This window comes from Gossypium hirsutum, chromosome A03, assembly GCF_007990345.1.
Source record: "Gossypium hirsutum isolate 1008001.06 chromosome A03, Gossypium_hirsutum_v2.1, whole genome shotgun sequence".
Taxonomy (NCBI): domain Eukaryota; kingdom Viridiplantae; phylum Streptophyta; class Magnoliopsida; order Malvales; family Malvaceae; genus Gossypium; species Gossypium hirsutum.
This window is the reverse complement of record NC_053426.1, coordinates 46,536,835-46,558,891: the sequence shown is the minus strand read 5'-3', so window position 1 is coordinate 46,558,891 and position 22,057 is coordinate 46,536,835. Positions and strand designations below refer to the sequence as shown.

Below are 22,057 nucleotides of genomic sequence, written 5' to 3'. Positions count from 1 at the left end.
TATGGTAAGTACATAAATATTTAATGTGATATTGTATCATGTTTTTATTGCCTAAATTGTATCATGAATTATGCTTTGATTACTCCATGAATATGTGATTGGTGCTCTGAGTATTAAAATCAGCGTTAGAGCAAGTTCAACAGAAATGTGGTATCGAAGAATCCCGTTTGAACCTTAGGAATAGTTTAGGATACAAGTGACATGTCACTAGGAACTATGTGATCTGAACTCATGAGTAGTGGTTTGAGTTCATGATATATGTGACATTTGAACTCATGAGTTGTAGTCTGAGTTCATGATATATATGACACATGTTTTGGCGTTCCAGGTACTGGTCTTGTATGTTCTACCGGTAGTTGGGTAGTCCGGCATGTGTTGCGGATACCTGACAGCTTGTGTGAGTAGCCCATGTAGCTACATCCTGATCGATAACTTGTGTGAGTAAACCCGTGAGTAGCTCAAAAGTGAGAAACATGTGATATGTGATATGAGGTAGCGTTGGCTACATATGAGGCACTTAGGTGCAAGATTCTGATGTATCTGATGGTATTCCAAGTGTTCAACAGGTAGTTCTAAGAGAATTCAATGGGTAATCTTGATGAATTTGTCAAAGACGAGAAAGTAAGTTATTATGTGCAAGTGGCACAGGTATGTACATTGAACTCGTGAGAAGGACATGAGATATGGTGAACTTGTGGTAAGAATATGTGTATATATATATGAATAACAAGTTTAAAAGATTTGATAAAATGCAAGATTATGTTCATTATGTTAAATGTATGATTAATGCTTGTTTAAGTTGCATTTTATTTGCATGTGAACTTACTAAGCTTTAATGCTTACCCCCTTTTTCTTTTCCTTTCTTATAGTGTCGCCAAGCTAGCTCGAGGATCGGAAGACGTCGGAGATTCGATCACACTATCAATTGAATATTTGGGTATAGCTACTCTCATCATTTTGAGTATGGCATGTATAGGGACTTGGTCTTTTTGTTATGTGTCATATTGATTAGCCAAATGTGTTGGCCCATGAAGGTATTATGATTATTTTGTATACGGCCATGAGAGGTGGCTCATATTGATTATTTGGGTTGTAACCCTAATTATTTGTGCATGCATACAAATTTGCTATGCTTGATGTGGTTGCTTGATGAATGTGTAGTGATGTGTGATTTACATGTTATATGTATATGTTGGATGAGGCTCGTGATTGTTTGTGTTAATGAGTGTGGTGGATAGCATGTTTGATTAATGTATGAAATATGATCAATAGGTATGACAATAATTGAGGTATAATGATGAATAGACATGAAATTGGTGTGGAATGCCATATGAAAGCCTAATGGTTTAAGTATGTGATATGTTAACACTACTAAGTCATAAATTAACCATGTTTGTAAATGCTTGAGTAACCAAATGTGCCATGATCTATGCCATGAAGTGAGTCTGAGTGTGTAAGTGCTTACGGGTGGCAAATGGCTTGGAAAGTAGCCTAGAAATTTTCCACACAGTTAAACACACGGGTATGTTTCTAGACCGTGTGTGACACACAGTCTACCCCACGGGCGTGTGATCCGGCCGTGTGTCCCTTGCACCCTAATTATGCAAAACAGAATGCTCAATAGTAAACACACGGGCAAAGACACGACGGTGTGTCTCAGCCGTGTGAAGGGCACAACCTTAGGACATGGGCGTGTGCCCAGGTCGTGTGAAGTCTGCACTTAATTTTTGGAATTTAATTCGCTAAACGGCCTAAGCACACAGGCGTGTGACTTGGCCGTGTGACCTTATTGTGTTGATGACGTCATATTTAGAGATTTACACGGGTTGAGGACATGGGCGTGTGTGACAACACGGCCTACCCATACGGGCATGTGACTCTCCAAAATAAGGAAATTTTCTAAGTCTCCTTATTATTTTTAAAGTTCTCGGTTTAGTCCCGAACTACTTCCAAAGTATGTTTTGGGCCACGTAGGCCCATACATGGGACGTTATGCTTGTAAATGAAAATTTTTAAATTTGGACGGAAATTCATGTCTCAGTTTTGTATGTTTGATGAGATTAAATTCGATAATACCTCGAACCCTATCCCGGCGTTGGATACGGGTAAGGGGTGTTACTTATGAAATATGAGGTAGCATTGGCTACATATGTGGCACTTAGGTGCAAGACCTTCCCTGTATCCGATAGTATTCCAAGTGTTCAATGGGTAATCCGAAGAGTATGTCAAAGTTGACAAAGTATGGAACTATGTTATGAGTTGGTACAGGTATGTATGTAAAACTCATAAGTATGGACTTTAGTATGAGATGAACTCTTGGTAAGAATGCTAATGAGTAAGTTATGCCTAAGATATATGATGATATTTATGTTAACTTATGTTGAGTAGTTATATGATTTAGGTTGTTTATTATTTGCATGCAAACTTACTAAGCTTTAAAGCTTACACCCCTTTTTCTTTCCATTCCTTATAGTGTCACCAAGCTAGCTCGGGAATCGAGGGACGTCAGAGCTCGATTCACACTATCGAACAATTGTTTTGGGTATACTTGGTTTCAATATTTTGAGTATGGCATGTATAGGGACTTGGTCATTTTATTATATGTCATATTGGTTTAGCCAAATGAGTTGGCATTGTTATGGTTAATGATTCATTTTGTATATGGCCTTGAAAGTTGGCTAATATTAATTTTATTGGTCATTGGTATGTTATTGTGATGATGCTTATCATGAAGATAAAATTGGCATTAATGGAAAAGAAAGTATGTGATGTTTATGCATGATAGATGTTAGTATGTGCAAATTATGTATTGAGATCTTGTTGTGGCTGAATTAGTTGAATGTATATACTTGGGATATTGTTATGTTTTATGGTGTGGGTTGGTGCAATATAAGGGTGACAAAATGGCTTGATACATAGTCTTATTTTTGGCCACATGGGCAGAGATACGGCCGTGTGGCTTAGCCGTGTGCAGGACACTGCCTAGGGACATGGGCGTGTGTCCAGGGCATGTGAAGTCTGCACCTATTTTATGAAAAATTTCAAAAATTAAATTCGCCAAACGGCCTAGTACACGGACGTGTGACTTCCTTTGGTGCATGACGTCATAAATAGAGAGTTACACGGGTTAGGGACACGGACGTGTGTGACCACACGACCTGCCCACACGGGCATATCCCAAGCCACATGGGCATGTGACCCTGTTTTGATGAAAAATTTTCCAAGTGTTTTAAAATTTTCTAAAGCTCTCGATTTAGTCCCGAACCACTTTTAATGTATGTTTTGGGTCTCGTAGGCCCGTTTTAGGGACGATATGATTATAAATGAAAAGTTTTAAACTTGGATGGAAATTTATGCCTCGGTTTTGTATGCTAGTTTGTGTTTAAGTCCGGTAATGCCTCGTACCCTGTTTTGGCGTTGGATACTAGTAAGGGGTGTTACAAAGCCCCTGCTTTTTTTTTCACTCAATTGGGTGCTTAAACTGCCAAAATGCATCAAAAGTGCCCTTTGATTTTTAAAGTTAATCGCCCCTAATTTTTTTAGTTAAAACCACCACGTGCCACAGCCACGGCATGACATGTGGCAAAAATGATAAAAAAATAATCAATAAAAATTATTAAATTTTAATAAAATACTAAAAATTGTAAATTTTATAAAAATATATAAAAACATATAGAAATATAGGAAAAATTATAAAAAATGTAAAGAAATATAAAATTTATAAAAAAAAATTATAAAAATTATTGTACCAAAAGAAAACATTTTATAATTTTTCTATAACTTTTATTGATTTTTTTATCATTTTTCACATGTCACGTTGTGTTACAACACGTGATGGCTTTAACTGAAAAAAACTGGGGATCATTAACTTTAACGACCAACGATTAAAGGGCCTTTCTTATGCACTCTATAATTTTTTTATGATTTTTTTTAAAATTTTACAATTTTTTATAATTTTTTTACGATTTTTATATTTATTTCTAATTTTTAGGAAAATTTAAATATTTTTATATTTTTATTAAAATTTAATAAATTTTATAACTTTTATAGATTTTTATTTTTAATATTTTTTTCCACATGTCATGTCGTAGTTGTAAAATGAGGTGTCTTTAACTGAAAAACATTAGGGGTAGTTAACTTTAACGGTCAGCTGTTAAAGTTAACAATCAAAGGGCTTTTTTGATGTATTTGACAATTCAAGTACTCAATAGAGTGGAAAAAATTAGGGGCTTAATTGCTTCTTTTTTTTTAAGTTTGAGGGCTTTTTTTATGCATTTTGATAGTTCAAGTACCTAATTGAGTGCAAAAAAAGGCAGGGACTTAATTGCTTTTTTTGAAAAAGTTTGAGGGTCTTTTTGATGCATTTTGAAAGTTCAAGTATCCAATTGAGTGCCAAAAAAAAAACAATGGCTTAATTACTTTTTTTCAAAAAGTTTGAGGGTTTTTTACACACTTAAACCTTCGATTAAAGAGTAAATGATATCTTCTCACTAGCATTGAATGAATTATGAAAAAAGATCGTGGTCACGGATCATTTGCAAGGGATGAATGAGTATCATTACTATTTGTTAGCAATGGTCTTTTCACCATGGAATATGCAATGATGACTATGAGATAAGATAAGATCAAATTGGGTGAACGAATTTAACTTAAAGAAATTAATGATATCTTATGATGGTAACACATAAATGACAAGACAATAGAACAAAAGCATAAAATCTAAGTTGCTTTTATAACGATATATAATGACGAGATCAATCATCATACTTGTAAAAATACAATGTCGATAAAAACAAAAACAAAATTAATAATAGAACCTAAACCTTAATATGAAAAATAAATCATATTAATACACATTATGAAATATATATTTTTTCAAAGGTATTGTAAAAAAGAAACCATCGTTTTTGCAATTTAATTTTGAAACATTGATTGCAGGTGAAAGAAGAAGAAAACTTCCAAGTTACTCATGCTGAATGCAGATAATTGCTTAAAAAATCGTGTTAGGAAGTGCTGCCATTGACCAAATTATGAAAAGTGTGACTCATTTTCATATATTAATTGCTTGTTGATAGGAATTTAATCAATGTAGAAAAAACCTTGTGACAAGAAACAAATATGTATCCAACAAAGTAAAAATGAAAACTCTTTCTTTTCTATTACTCATTTTGATTCCATTATTGGAGTTGGTGGTAACTGAGAAGAAACACTCCCTTCCCCATGAACACAAGTTACGATTTAATTTCTCTCAAAAAAAAATACAATTTAATTTAGTTCTAGAAATCTTTATCAAAATTATGAAATCTAAAATGCTCATACTTGTAGAAGAATTTAGCTCAAGATGAGGGGAAGAAGAAAGAAAATGAAAATATAAAGTAAAAAGAATATATGTAAAGAAAATAATATTTTTTATCTTTTTTATTGCATGGTAATTTTTAATTGGTTCTTTTAAAAAAAATAGACTTAATGGTTTGATTCATAATTAAGGTAACAGAGGTACAATTTGAGAAAAAGGTAGTTTAGGAATTATTTATGACCAAAAAATAGTTAAATATCAAAATGGGAAAAATGGCATCGTTTAAGTACCAATTTGTAGGTTAAATTTTTTTTTTAAAAAATAGAAAGGTTGGAGTCATGGAGATACCAACTTCGGCGAAAAATAATTTAGATATCATTTGTGACAAAAAAAATTAAGTATCAAATGATAAAAATGATTTAGTTGAAGTACCAATTTGCGAGTTAAGCCTTAATTATATGATGTAAAACTATACAGTACATTGAATATGGTGAAAATGCTTTAACTATGATTTGCAAATATTTATTAAGGTAAACTACTTAGTTAGACACCCAACTTTTAAGATGCTTTCATTTTAATCAACCTAAGTAAAATCATTTCAATTTGGTCACCAACTTTAGGGCACTTTCATGTTAGTCATCCAAGCATTAAAACTCTAAAGGGGCAATTAAGTGTATATGTCATATCAAATTTGCACATTCATTTTGGTCACCTAACTTTTAGGTTACTTTCATTTTAGTCACTTAAAAAACATCTTTCTTAAGTATTGATTGTTGTAAAAAAAAACTACAGTTAAAGTGAAAAGAGGTAGAAACTAAAAAATACACCAAATTGTCAAATTGTACTTGTTTATCCCATTTCTGTAAAATATAAATTTTTTTAATATTGAAAATTTAAATTTCAAAATATCAAAAATAAATTGAATAAATTGTTGAAAAATTTTTATCCATTAATGATGTCAACCAATTTGTTACTATAATATTAAAATTAATTAATTTAATATAATTTTAAATTTTAAAATTTTATTTCACGTTTCTAGATTATTTTTAACGAAACCAACTCAAATAACTCATATTTAATAATTATCTACAAAACTTAAATTTCTTTTGATTATATAATCTTGAATATTCAATGCTAAGCTAAAAGTAAAGGAAAAGACCCTTGCAATTAATTAAATTTCTTGTTTTTCATTTGGATAAAGAAGCAATGAAAATTTTTAAGTTTAGCTTGGAATGGAAGATAAAATTAATTAATTTTATTAATTGCAATGATTTTGCTTTGTTTTTAGCTTAGTATCGAAGGTTCAAGATCACTTAATAATAATAAAACTTGGGTTTCGCAAATAACTGTGATAGATTAATTTTCATTGATAATTTTTTAAAATAATTTCAATACATCAAAATAAATTAAATAAACTGTTAAAAAAATTTATCCATTGGTAATGTCAATAGATTTGTTACTATAATTTTGAATCTAAAAGTTTAAAAATTAATATTTCAAAACCCAAATTTAAAATTTTCGGCAATGAGGTGAACAAATACAATTTGACTTTTTTTGTATTGTTTTAGTTTTTACTAATTTTTCATATTGATCTTCGACTTTTTACCCTAATCAATACTCAAAAAAGATATTTGGGAACGACCAAAATGAAAGTAACGTAAAAGTTAGACGATCAAAATGAAAACACAAACATGATATGACATGTATAGTTAACCGCCATTAAACCCTAAAAATTGAGTAATCAAATTACATAATTTCATTTTGGGTGACCAAAATGTAAACACCCTAAAAATTGAATGTCAAACTAGATAATTTACCCTATTTATTTTTATAATATTTAAATTATTAAATAAGTAAATATATTTTAATTATTTTTAACAAATAAAATGAAAATGTTACTTTATACTAAATACAATAATTAAAAACATTATTAAGAAAAGTAAATAAAATTTAAATAATTACAATGCATTGATGAATAAAATAACGAAATTATTTGGAAATGTAAAAAAGAAAACAATTGATGATTAATTAGTACAAGTTTGTGAAAAGACAAAGGCGTCAGATTCCTGAATGTGGGTGGATTAAGCAAAACTCGAATTCAAGGATTATGAGAGAGATGGGATAGTAGCATAATAGCAATTTAACAAGCACTTAGATTCCTCAATTAATCATATAATAAATAAAGTCTCCGCCCAAAATCACTTGTTGGGTGCTATCACTATGATGTGTGTTTTCTATGATTCAACCCAATGCAGCAGTTTTTGTTTCTCCGCATCAATGTCCAAATTAAAGTAAATACGAAAATCGTGAAATATGAAACTGTTAATAGGCTGCTATATGACTTGCAATGTGACCGCAACAGTGACGCTGATGATGCGTCTGCTGTAATTGACGCAAACCCTTCTCGGGACTCTCTTCGCCTGCAAATAACACACCATATTTTAGTATAATAATGCCTCTTTACATAGAACCAGCACTTGCTAGTTGGATACCCTAACATTTTATGCTTCAAATCCGAGCATGAATTTTCTCAGGCTTTAATTTGGGAGATCAAAGAATTCAGAAGAATACAGTACCCCAAGAAGGTCTTAACTGAGTTCCACAATGATGCAACGCGACTGGTTTGTTTAATCGAAGCACGCTCTTTGGATTCACCAGCTTCATGCATCCCTGGAAGATACAATCACACAATAGTAAATGAAACATGTACCTTTTTTAAAGTCAATAAACACTTTCAATTAGAAGGAGAAAGAACCAATACCATCAGAAAGACAGCTTCTCTTAGATACTTTGAGTGAAGCTACTTCCTCAATAAGTTCGCGTTCTTTGTTACTACCATTACCATCATAACAACTCTTAGGTTCCAAACCAAAATAATTTCTCACAACAAAATCAGATCAGCAAACTATTGTAATAATCATTTCACACTTACCAAACCAAATACCTAAGCACCAAAAGATGTTCTAAAATCCAGACAGGAAACTAGCAACCCTCACTCAAACCCCAAACCTAAATACTCATCCTCAATACATTCAAAAAAACCCAAAAACTCAAAAACCTTTCAAAGCCAAAAAAGGACACAAAAAACTACCCTAAAATCAATAAAAAATTGGCCTATTATCAAAACCTAGCATAGTTGCCAGTTCAACAAATTCAATTGGCTGGGCTCAACTGAAAGGGTAATATGAAATGAGTTTTACTATTAAATGAGTACTAAATAGCAATAGATTAACTTAATGGTTTACATTGACTTAATGGTTTCATTATCAATTGAAAGGTAAGGTATGAGTTCAAACCCCACAAAGTGAAAGATATCCTTTCAAAAGATCAATAATAATTCAAAATAAGAAATTGATGCAAATCTGGAGTGTTTAACCAGAAAGTTGACTGCTCCAGTTATTATTTGGTTTAAGCATAACTTTTAAATGAATCGGTTACTAGTTCATGCCCACAGAGTCCAGTCCAATTTTTAAAACCACTGAGTATTGTTATATATGTATATCATCTTAACAAGGGATTTCCTAATTCATTTTGTATTAGGCATAGGAGTCAATTTTGAATTTTTCATTGATATAAATAGGAGTGGTTAACTGAGTTTAATCGATTTATATACTAAGCTGAACTTTTGATTTAAAAAGAATAGGTTGAACAAACTCTTAGGATGTGTCCGTCTCTTCAGATTAACATTCACACGTTTGACCACAATTGTGATTATTGTCATTAATCAAAATATCTCTCAATTCTATGAACAGAAATTTCAAAGAAAATATTCTTCCGTTTTTGTCATTAAGTTCCCTTTTAAAAGATAAAACATATTTTCTCCTGAATGTTTGTAGCATTTAAAACTTTTTACTCTACGTTGTGTGAATAAATAATTTTAGGAAATTATCATTTCTTATTTCAAAATCATTTCAAGTAGCTAAACTCATGCAAAGGGTTACCAGACATTGCCTCACTACAAGCAATGTATGTGAAGAGAATAATAGAATTTTGCTAAGTTTTCCCCTTGCACAGAATCTGTTTAACAGGGACTCCACACCTTAGGGTGATATAGCAGTTTTGACATGAGACCAAAATGGCACTGAGTACAACGTGTTTCTTGCACAAAAATGAATATTTGAACTTGACTTTTTCACAGAAGGTTCAAAACAAAGTTTGGGTGGCAAGTAGCCGAATCAAGCTACTTGTGAGCTATTTGCTCAATGGCACTTGAGCTTGACTCATTCAATGTCGGGCTACTCTAGTAAAAATTGGAGTCAAGTTCAAACTTAGCTTAACTAGCTCTGTGACCTAACTTTTGAATACAATAATTTATACATAATATAATTAAATATATCCCTAGGTGTTCAGAGAGAATATGGAAATCAAGAGAGAGATTCAGAAATGGAAGCAATTAGAGAGAAATATACACTTGGGAAGACACAGAAGATTAGGGAGAAAACCAGACAGCATCATCTGAGGGGAAAATATCTCAAATATCACAATAACTAAATGTTCAATACCCAAAATCTATCTGAAACAAAAATGGTGAATGTACCTAAGAGATCCCTCTATTATAGGAACCTGGTCAAATTAGTCCCTCTACTATTAAATGGATCAATTTAGTCCTTGTACTATTAAAAAGAATCAAATGTGGCCAAATTGGAAAGAGTTAACATTTACAGTTCAAAAAATATCATTTGCTATTTAACAGAGTAAACATTTTTAAAGTTTATATGGTTCTATAAATGAAATCTTTTGCTTGGAATAGAACTGCAATTGAAAAAAAATAATTTTCAGGACATTTTTATATAGTAAATGTTAACCCAGTTACAATTTGGACTTATTTGATTCTTTTTAATAGTATAGGGACTAAATTAATTCACTTAACAATAGGACTAATCAATCCAGTCCCTATAATACAAGGACCCCCCAGGTATTTTAACCAAAAAAAATAACATAAGCATTTATAGCTAAACCAAAACCTAAGTAAAGTGCAAATTACTTATATGTGCATTGGTGCACCCCTAATCACTTATATAACCACGCAAATTTTTTATATCATATCTTTTACAGCCAACTCCTACCTAATGTGCTACTTAACACAGAAGCTAATGCATTTTCAAGAAAACAATCCTCAGGGCGCAGCTTTTTCTTTGCTTTGTATGGAAAAGAAAAAGAACCAACACAGGTATAATCAAAATCTGATGCCTTGTGCTTTTATACATTTGGAGATACCTTTGATCATGGTTATATTTGGTGATTCATGCTGTTATTAGGATTTGGTTTAGTTCATTAGTTATTTTTATTATTTCAATTTAATGTAGGTTTCAATGACAGAGAAAATTGAGTAAGCAGTATTTCTCCTCCTGTTGATTATTGTGGTTTTCTCACCCTATTTCTTCTATAGCTCCCAATTTTCTCCTCCCTTGGTAATTCTTGTTTCTAATTATAAGTTTCCATGTTATCATTTTTCTCCTATTCCATGTCACAATCATATCATTCCAAAGTATCTTCCAACAAGCTTTAATCTCAATGTTAATCGCATAATAGAAATAATATTTTCACTGTTCCCTATTAGTAACTACGGAACAGGTCTCATACCCTCAATAAAAAGGTTAGGTTAACACATCTTCAGGAGCAAAAAGAAATTCAGAAATAAGGACCATAGAAACTAAACTACTGCAATTGTAACTATTGAAGATGCATGAAGTAGTATGCAGGTATTGCCGGATAAATACCTGATATCTTTTGGGATCAGAACATTCACAATAAAGTGATGATCACCTCTAACTGAAGGTTTGTTGACATCTGGAACTCCCAAGCGTGAAAGTTTCACTGCATCACCAGGCTGAATCCCACGGGATTCGAAGATCTTTAATACCTTCAACAGTTTCTACCTGAAATTTAAAATTATTGATTAAAGATAAAAAGAATTCTCAGACACATGGAAAATTAAGGACCAGAAGTGCTTCAGTGTATAATGACTCGCTTAGAGACAAACTTACAGAACATATAGATACTTGCTTTACATTTTATGGTGCTTGATATGAGCACAAAAAACCAAAGTACTTGATATGAATGGAATATGAATGAAAAAACTAATTTTAAGTGGTTTTATCCTTGTATTCAAGTAGGCCTCCCACAATTGCGGAGTCAATTTAGACTGGATGTCTAACTTGGCATGATAAGCCAAGTAGTTTGTTGTGACATTTGTTCATCATAGCCACAGTTTTTGAAGTTACTATCCCACATAGGTTCCTTTGGAGTTTTTGGTGGCATTATATTCACTTGGACTTAATTATTCTACCTATGGCCAACTTATTCTCGTTTGGTTGCAAGGGAAATTGCTGGTCCTAGGTTCCTAAGCATCTCAACAGTAGGCTATGTTAAGAATGTGGTGCTCCTAGAAGCTGATGAGTAAAAAATAATTTGCCCAAAAAAATAATACAAAACATAATCAAGTTCCCATATAGGACGTTGGTAACAGAAAACCAATAGGGTCAGATATTAGCATATGCTTTAGAAGCTATTTTTAAGTTAACCTGGAAGCAGGGAGAATTCAAACACCATGGGGTATTCAGTCTTGAGAGAAAACTAGACTCCAATTCATCACAAGGTACTTGTTTGAGGCATGATATAACACAATTCTAACTAATTTATCCATATGAAATGCACTAACAGCCTCCAAAAACTGGACAAAGTCCAAGTTAGATTCAGAAGGTAAAAGACTAGCCATGCCCAATCCCACTTTCAATTCTTGCATTTCTTGGCAAGATTCAAAAAAACAAAAAAGTTGAATAAGGCATAGAAATCATCTTTAACAGCAGTTTATAACTAATGTCTTTTCCCTTGCTTTCTACTTATTTCATAATTTAGAAGGGGCTATTGGTCTATGTTAAGTAAACAGCATATGTATGTTGAGGAATTTAAATTTGTTCCTCCAACTGCTTTGTGGGTTTATTTATGGTTCAAGCATAACTAGTAGAAGTCTTTATGAGGACAAGAAAAATATCATTTAGCATTTTATAACTTAATTCCATATCACATCAAAATTTTTCTATTTTACTGGTTTAATTAGAATTATTTCCATGTGATATTTTGTGACTTTGAGGTAATGTGTGTGTTAATTTTCTGAACTTATGTACAACTTTTTATAATAATGCATCTATCAGTATAAACTTGTATATTCAATTTGGAATGATGCTCTCTGAACAATATCTTATGGGCTACCCCTCACCTTAAAAAGAATTGAAACCCCTTGTAATATATTAAGGGCTACATTCACTTTGTAATATACTAGCCAAACACATTAAGGCTGATGATTAAATTAATATGGGGTAACAAAAAGTCAACAAGTACCTTCACCACTGTCCCGAGTATTGCCTCGGTGTAGTCAACATTGATCTTTGAGTAAAGATTGAGACCGTCCCTCCAAATTCCTTGCTTTACTCCTATACGGAGGACTACGAAGAGGTCACCAGCAAATCCCCTAGAGAGAGAAATGGCTCTGTTATTGCAAGATACAAGTTTCCTATGTACAAAAAAATTCTAACCAAAATATATAAGATGGAAACAGACGTGAGAAGAGAAAGATTCTCAAAACAAAATGACTAATAAAAATAAGACGCCCAAAGCTCAAGCTGAATCTCCCTTCTTGTGTCTGATAGAGACTATTGCATTAAACAAACTAACAAGCTTTACTTCAGAGCACTCACCTTCATTACTTAATACCATTACTCTTAGCTAACAATAAAAACAAAATAAAAGGTGAACAGGAAATCAAAAGAATACAGAAATATAAAAATGAGTCATTTACCCAATATTGAAGAAAAAGATTCCTGAATATGGATAGAATCAAAGGAGTCATTTAGCAGATTGACCCCATTAAGCATGGAGGGGTCCAGCTTCAATATAAGACCACAGGAAACCTACTAATACATAACAGACTGGGACAACACCACTTAACAAAACCAACAAGAGAAATAGCCCCTTTTCAGGAAAGAGAACCAAGCTTCCAAAGTTCTTCATTTCTTCATATTGCTTTCCGCTTCTCTCAATTCCAACCCTAAGATCAATCCTACTCAATTTGGCTGCTTAGCCAACTATAAGTCAAAAACCAGAAATACCATCACAATCTACTATCAACTCACCCTACTTGCCGGCCAAGGAAAAAAGAAAACACTCACCCAACTTCATATCTCCGAATGAATTCATATATAAAAGGGGAAAAAGAGATCCCCATATGCAAAGACCAACATAAGGAAAACTTGACTAGATTGATACCTTTTCTTATCAACATTGCCTTCTCCACGTATTCGCTTTGTGAAACCATCAGCAACACCAGGGGGTATGATTACTCTCATACTCCGTTTCACTTTTACTTTACAGTAGCCACTACATCTTCGACATTTTTCAGTGATTATCTTGCCCTTGCCACCACAGCTTGAGCAAGTAGAAACCTAGAAATATAACATATTATCTATAGAACATATGCTAAAGATAAAACTGATTTCTAAAATTAAATAACAGGTCAGGTAACAAAAAGTTAAAGTTAAACAATTGCTCTTGGGCTTACTACTTATAGTTTTGATTAATGACAGAAATTGTGCAGCCTATCCTTTTAGCGATGCCCAGGGCGCAAGATGCAATCTAGGCATAGAACCATTATACTGCCTAAGGTCTATATACATGTTCTTAGTGTCTAACTCTCATCCAAATTTCCAAAACTCGTAGAGTCAGCGCAATAGGATACAAGTATATTGTATGTTCAAAGCTAACGGGAAAAAAAATAATTGCAGAAAGAAAAAGGACTAGGAAATAATCAAATAATATTAATCTAAAAGATTCCTAAGAATCTGCTAATCTATCCCTACAATCACATGGAAAAGGAGATGAGATGTATTTTACTACTAATTTACAAGAGTATTCATACAGAGATAAGAACTTTATACAAGGAAATAATCAAATAATATTAATCTAAAAGATTCCTAAGAATCTGCTAATCTATCCCTACAATCACGTCTAGAATCAAGTTATAGTTTGTAACAAAATCCAAGCACATAGCCACCAAAAAGTGACAGCTCTTTATTCTTTCCTTCACCCTCCTCGTTCTTCTTTAAATTTTGCTTCCTTTTTGACTTGTTTTTGCATATCCTCTTTTTCTTTACCTACCAAATTTAGCTATTTCCCACAACATGGAGGTACAAAAGTTTATTCCATTCTTCCCATTTAATATGAGAATGCCAAGTTCAAATGTAACACTTGAGTTTTGGTGCCCAATTAGCTCAACAAATAGCATGATTTAATCCTATTATTCAAGTTTAATATAAAGTATATAGATACTACGAATGCAGATCTACAATTCCTTCCACAAGTTGGCAAGAAAACTGAAAATAGAAAACAACAATTTAGAGAAGAAAAATTGGAGAATAAACAACTATTGCATCATCAATCACTTTAATGTAAATTGGAGAATAAACAATTATTGCATCATCAATCACTTTAATGTTGTCATGAGGATATAATACCTCTATTGCCACTCCAAATGGAGTCCTTTTGGATTACGTTGACCCTCCTTTACCTCCACAATCGGTACATGATTTTATGCAACTACTAGTTTTAGCACCTGTTCCGCCGCAATCATTACATGTTTCAAGATAGGATACCATAATTTCACGCTCTCCTCCAAAAATAGATTCTTCAAAGTTCAAATGAAGTTCATACCTACAATATTATGAAATTCAAAGTTAGAAAATAAGAATTATTTACTCAAATCAACACAAATAATAATATAACAATAATTAAAAGTATAGCTTCTACCTCCTTTTTCAATCTAATATTTTAAACATTAAGGTTATATTGAGAAATATACTTTTATATTACAATTTGTAATTTTAGTTTGCATTTTATTAGACATAAGGTTAAGTTTGACAGTTTGCTTTTTGGTGTCTAACATTTTTCTTAAAGATCTAAGCATATTATGTGATGGCCAGGAAAAATCGTCCAAGTAGACAGTTACCAAATATCAAGATCGTTGCTTCCATTATTTCTCAAATTGAAGTTAAAGCCTCCTGGTTCACCGATTCCACCAAAGAACCCATCGGAACCACCAAAGAATGCATTATACACTTCGAATGGATCAACCTAAAGATGAACATTGATCATAGAACATGAAGCATAATCATGCATCCCAAATATTACAAATATATAACCACAAAACAACCACACCCACCCACCTAAACTATGCGTTGACCCAAAACAAATTAATAAAAAGAAGAGCAAGGTGGGGTAGATGAGAGGAGATTACTAGTGAACATAAAGCATGCCATTTGATACTTGCAGAGTGCAATAGAATTAGCCATTATCTTACCGCTGCTGAATAATCACCTGATCCATCATATTCTCCTTGTAAACCTGCCTCACCGAAGCGATCATATAAAGATCTTTTCTCATTATCTGATAGGACCTACATAAATGCATCATTATGACACAACATAAAAAGATGAATATAGTGCAAGTGCAATACTATCAATAGCTTTGATGCTTGGACTCCTCAAAAATGGAGTAACTGTTTCAACATGGCACGATCTTAGACACAAGTAACATTGCCTAATATCCAAGATATAGGAATATAACTAAAAAGGATGCGAAAGTAGGATATTTGAGCAAGGGCTTGTTATGAATTCAATAAAATAGGATATGTTTCTTAAATTAAAAAGTATTGAGTAATCAATTTAATTTAATGAAGATGTGAGTAAGGATAACAATGGCTTTTCTTTTCCTTTAGTTAATTTTTCTTTTAAAATGACAGAAAATTATAATGAGCTTCTTTTCTTTGAATCACAAATAGGCCTCTCGAATAGCAATATGCAAATAGGCTTTTCAATTTTCCAAACAGGGTTTTGAGTTTAAAAACCTGGACCTTAAAAATTTTGTAGGCCTAAGTAACACTTGTTAAGTCACCTGCCTAGGTGCTAAGGCACAGTGGAAAATCAAGATTTCACCTTTGACCTTCACAGGCGAGGCTACTTTTATTGGGTGCTTACTTTACTGTGCTTTGGCTACAACACTAGGCGACAAAAAAGCTAGCTTTCTAAAGCCAATTTTTGTGTAAAACTCAAATACCATTATTTATTTCACTGACGCGGTGAAGCAACTATTTAAGTTTCTTTATTTATTTATTTTTATTTTAAAACTCAAACATCATTATTTACTTCACTGAAGCGGTGCAGCTAACTTTTTAAGTTTCTTTTGCTTTTTTTTTTTCTTTAACTCAAATAACATTATTTCCTTCATTGAAGTAGCGAAACTGACTTAAATTTCTTTTTCTTTTTTTATTTAATTTAAAACTTAAAATACCATTATTTCTTTTTATTGTATTAATTATAAACTTTCTAATCATCAATTTTATTATGTTAAAATTTTGTTAAATCATCAAAACACAAAACTTCAACATCCTTCAAACACTCAAGCTCTTCAAAACCAAAGGTAGACACTGCCAATCAAAAGTAAACATGTTCCCCCACCCCCTACATTCTTTATCTATTCTACTATTTGTTTTCCTTTTAATTCTTTTCTCCTTGTCTATTCTTTATTTATCTTTCTATATAATTTTTTTTTCACTAACTTTTTGTAATAGACTAATCAAGGAAATTTAGAACTAATGTCTAATGATGACTTTTAATTTCATGCTTATGCTGTTTTTATTTGAAATATATTAGTAAGTGAATTATTAGACTTGAACAAAAATTTGAATTTATAAAATTGAATTATATTAAGAGTTAAAACAACAACTACATTTTTGAGAGTCCAGGAGGATTGGAAGAAAAGAATGCACTTCTACAAGGAAAAGCTTTAAAAACAACAATACTAACCTCATATGCAGCACTTATCTCTTTGAACTTCTCTTCTGCACCAGGAGTTTTATTCATATCTGGATGATACTGTTTTGAATGATATATCAATTATTGCACAATATGTGAACTAAAGAATAAGTTAAACCATAAACGGGCAAAGTCACACAACTAGGACTTGACCTAGTAGTTTTTAACCATCCAATCAAGGATCAGCATCTAAGGTCTCTCTCTCTCTCTCTCTCTCTCTCTCTCTCATATCAAATGTAGTAAAATAACTGGTGCTAATCCAATTAATCGTGACATGTGCCAATGGCACATATATCGTGTTCTTTATTTTCCGTATTACTAAAATTGAGCTCAAGAGGAAGCTCGAGATTGCAGATTTACTTAAAGTAACAACATGACAACATCCGTTTGTCCGACCAGAATGTTCTTACTCTTACAAACAAATGCACTATGGGCAAGTTATCCCCAAAAAAAAAATAAATAAAAGCAACAGTCATTTTATAATCTTACACAAACAACATGCTACCCGTAAAGAAAGGGGAATAGAGAAGGGAAAGAATATATTAGAAGACTTTCGAAAGCTCTTTTTTCCATCTCAGTTAGTTAATGTAATGGAAATGTAAGGAAGGATATGAAATGAACTAAACAGTGTATATATTTACTACCATTTTGAGCCTTATTACTCCATCAACTTTGCAGTGAAAAAAATTCTAGGGAAGTCAGTCCACCCAAATATGTTGCAGCCTATAGCTTTGAAAATAAGGGCATAGGGAATCGAAAGAAGCAAACACTATGCAACCTAGAAGAAAAGGAGAATGAGGGAAATAAAATATCATAAGGTTTAAGAAAACTCTTTTTCCTTCCTCTAATTTAGTTAAGATAATGGAAATTTAAGGGCAAGAAATGAACTAACAAGTCATATATTTATTATCCTCTTAAACCTTTAACATTCCATCTACTTTCCAATCATCCTCATGCATAGAGAGTCAATTTACCCAAATATTTAGCAAAAATCCTGGTACAATCAAGCAAAAATCATAAGCTGATCATCAGAAACCTGACCTACATGCAAACCCAGATAGTTCACTGCCCTGAAAGATTTTAAAAGATAATACTAATCATTTTAGGATTCTAATTACATTCTTTCTCTACATAAACTAGAAAATATTGGACTGATTCCACAGGTGTTAGAACCAAAGACAGTCCATAGCTTCAGATTAAAGTGAAAATAAGGATACAAAGACATCACAATAATTAAAATTCACCATTCCAATTATAGAAGGTAGCATGAATATCTCAAAGGAACACTCGGCATTTGAAGCAACTAGGTCATTGGTTTGAGATCAACTTGATGCAAGAACTCTATGGAACTGGATTATCTTATAGGTTAATTCAGTCTTCCAATGGATGAATATAAAAATAGAGGACGAAATATGGTAATGGCGTGTAAACATTAAAAACTCGTATGAGTTCCTAATAGTTTAATCTATAACCTATGTTTTTACATTTTTTTTCAACTCTGATTAAAAACCTAGACAGATTGTTTTCTAAAATGGTTAATCTTAAATCAAATAGACGGTCTCATTAATCTACTACTTTATATCCCTTAATTTCATTCCATTTAGCATGAAAAAGAAAATGGCAAGGCAACAACACTCGTTACTTTCAAGCTATCCATAAGAAGCAAAGATTATATCATTTCAAATTTAAAAAAAAAATCAAATCCAATGTTATAAATTCAATCCTCCCAAAAGATGGAGTAATGTTAGACAACTGCGAAATTCTAAAATAAACAGCAAGCTAATTGGAGAAAGCGACGAACCTTGCGAGCAAGACTCCTGTAAGAGGTCTTAATCTCTTGCAAAGTGGCACCACGACTGACGTTCAAAGTGGAATAATAATCGGAGCCAGAGGAGGTGGCCCTGATTACGGCGCTGTGACGGCATTTCCTCTTGATGATACCAAGACGATAGTAAGGGGCGTGGGTTTTGCAGAAGAATTGAGATTCGCTCCATCTCAAGCCCAAGACAGAGGTTCTACTGCCACTGCCAGGAATTAGAAACGAGTTCTGTCTAATCCCACAATTGTGCAGCTGATACGATGTTGCCATTATTCTTGCACTTATTAGCAGAGGCTTGGGGTTTTGCAATTTTGTTGAGGTTTTAGCACCAATCTGCCCTGTTGTTTCCTTTCTGGGTAAATCATCCAACAATGCATAATTTTTTTTTATCATTCCATTATTAAACTTACAAAATCGTTTTTTCTTAATTGCTACTAAAAATTTGAATAATTATATTATAACTTTTCAAACACGTTTCTATATTATTTAAATTTAAAAAGCTAGTTTTATACAATAATAATATTTTAGTTTTAAGATATATGTTATTTTAAATATAATTATTTATTATTTTACTAATATCCTTCAAATAATCTCAAAATATAATATAATTTCTCATACTTTTAACCTACTAAATAATTATCTTATTTATTATAAATTATTCATACTAAATTTAAGTAAATGATAGAGTCACCCAATTATTAGCCTATTTCTATTTTGGTCATCAAGGTTTAAAATTTTCTATTTTAGTCATTAACATTATCGAAATTTTATATTTTGGTCACTCATTCTTTAAATCACTAATGGTGACTTCTTTTTATTGACATAATAACAAATTTAGCCTTTCAATATTTATAGATTTTATTGATTTAGTCCTAAATCTAAAAAATTAAACAATTTTAACTCACAATTTTACATATTTTGTAATCTCAGTCTTTATTCTTAAAAATAATAAAAATATTTAAAAGTTCATTTTTCAATAAAAATACATACAAATTTATAAAAATACTTTAAAATAAATGAATATGTATTTTTAGCAGTTTCTAACATAAAATTTGTCTATTAAAATAATAAGTTTATAAATAAAATAATAACCTTATAAATAAAACAATTTAAGGGGGAAATCCATGAAAAAGACTTATGATTCAACTTTTCCCTTTTTTTCAATATTAACGACAACCATATTCAGGTTGGGTTAAAAATTATAGCTTGTGGTCAAAAAGGGTGAGAATCGATGCCTATAAGTTGTTGCCTATAATGAGTTTGTTGCGTTTGAGGGCGGGCATGATTAGAGATATATAGGTGAGAATGGAGTCTTAAGGACCCATTAGGTGGAACAATGAAATAAAAAAGTTTAGAGTAAGTGATATTGATGGTTGTAAGAGAAAGTGGTGCCTTTGATGATGACTAAGGAACAAGGCCAGACGTATGATAAAAGTTATTATTTATAAAATAAACTAAAAGGAAAAGGAAAAGTTTGAATCTGATTTAAATCTTGTTTGTGAGGTTTTTTAAAAATATTTTATTCATAAAATAAAATAATTGTTTTAATAAATAAATTTATGTCAGAAAAAAGAAAAATAGGTATTCATTTATTTATAATTTTGTATGTATTTTTATCGAAAAATGAACTTTTAATTTTTTTTTGTTTTTTAAAGTCTTTTTTTATTTTAAATTTTTAAGAAGTAAGACTAAATTGACAGAATATATAAAGTAAATAGTTAAACTTAGAATTAGAACTAAATTGATAGAATCTATAAATATTGGAAGGTTAAATTTTTATCATCCAAATAAAAAAAAAGAGGCCATTGTTAGTGATTTAACAGAGGAGTGACCAAAATATTAAATTTCAATAACGTCCATGAATTAAGGAGCCATTAAAAACCCAAATTAACATGTGAATTAAAGGAGTCATTAAACTCAATTTAATATTTGTCCTTTTAATTCCAAACAGAATTTAAAGAGATAAGTTTTGCTAAGGAAAAATCAAAATTATGTATTGGGCTAAAATATTTGCAGGGCCTAGAAGGGCTAGGTTGGTCCAAACATTTCGCGTCTCCCATGTCGTACGGGTGCACCCAAACCCTGACGAGTTTGGATTTGCACCCCCTACACGTGAGGGAAAGCATTAGCTTAGTCATTTAATAACCACCAAGTTGATTCATATATATAAACATACTCCAGATTTGATATCTGAGCAATATGGAACTGAACTTTCCATTTTCCTCAACATAAATTCACAAGTGGCTTACTTTGAGCATCAATTTCTCACTCATCACTCAACCATTTTGAGCATATGGTATACCATTGTAAAGGTCTCATGAGGTAGAATATAAAACCATAATTTTATGATTTAAATCTTCACCTTTACCAATCGAGAATATGCTTCAAAGCTTCTAAAAATTTATTTTTTCCAACAATCCCCCACATTAATGAAATTGATAGTTTTAATGAAAAACATTGACTCGATGTGGTGATAGAATTTATGATTGATAGTTGCATGGGATAGGTAGGCGTCAGCCCTTGAACCTTCCCTTGTGAAAGTATATTTATTTTAGTAGCTGACCTGTAGACAGAATGTCCTTGAATGGTTTTGTCGTTTGTGTAAATGTTGTTATACCTCACACAACTACCTATTTGGCAAGATTTTAGTTCTCATGAGTATGTTCATATGGTTGTGAACATCTCCTTGTTCTGCAAGATTTTGAGAGAATTATGCCCTAGTAGTCTCCTCGAATCGACCCTACTTCACTCTCACATGGTGACTTATGTTGCTCGGCTCACTGAAACATACAATGGCCATTAAAAGCATTGCTTAACATATCCCAGTTTTTATCATTGTTTATATCATAGGAATGAACTTGGGATAAAAACCCCCATAGTGATCTCACAAGGTCTATGCAAGTAAGTTATCCTTTTGAACCTAGATCTTAGGATCCCCAGTCAACTAAGTTGGGTTTTCCTTCACATAGCTCTTTTAATTTCCATGGGCTTTAGTCTCATTCCTTTCGATGTTTTATCAACTTGATCTTGATTTAAGCCTTTAGTTAGCAGATCCGCAATATTATCTTTTGATTTTAA

The 22,057-nt window shown here is 31.9% G+C and overlaps 1 pseudogene; it reads right to left on the bottom strand.

The window, feature by feature from the left end:
- Positions 1-7,359: 7,359 nt before the first annotated feature.
- LOC121220044 (chaperone protein DnaJ-like) lies at positions 7,360-19,358 on the bottom strand (annotated as a pseudogene).
- Between the last annotated feature and the right edge of the window lie 2,699 nt (positions 19,359-22,057).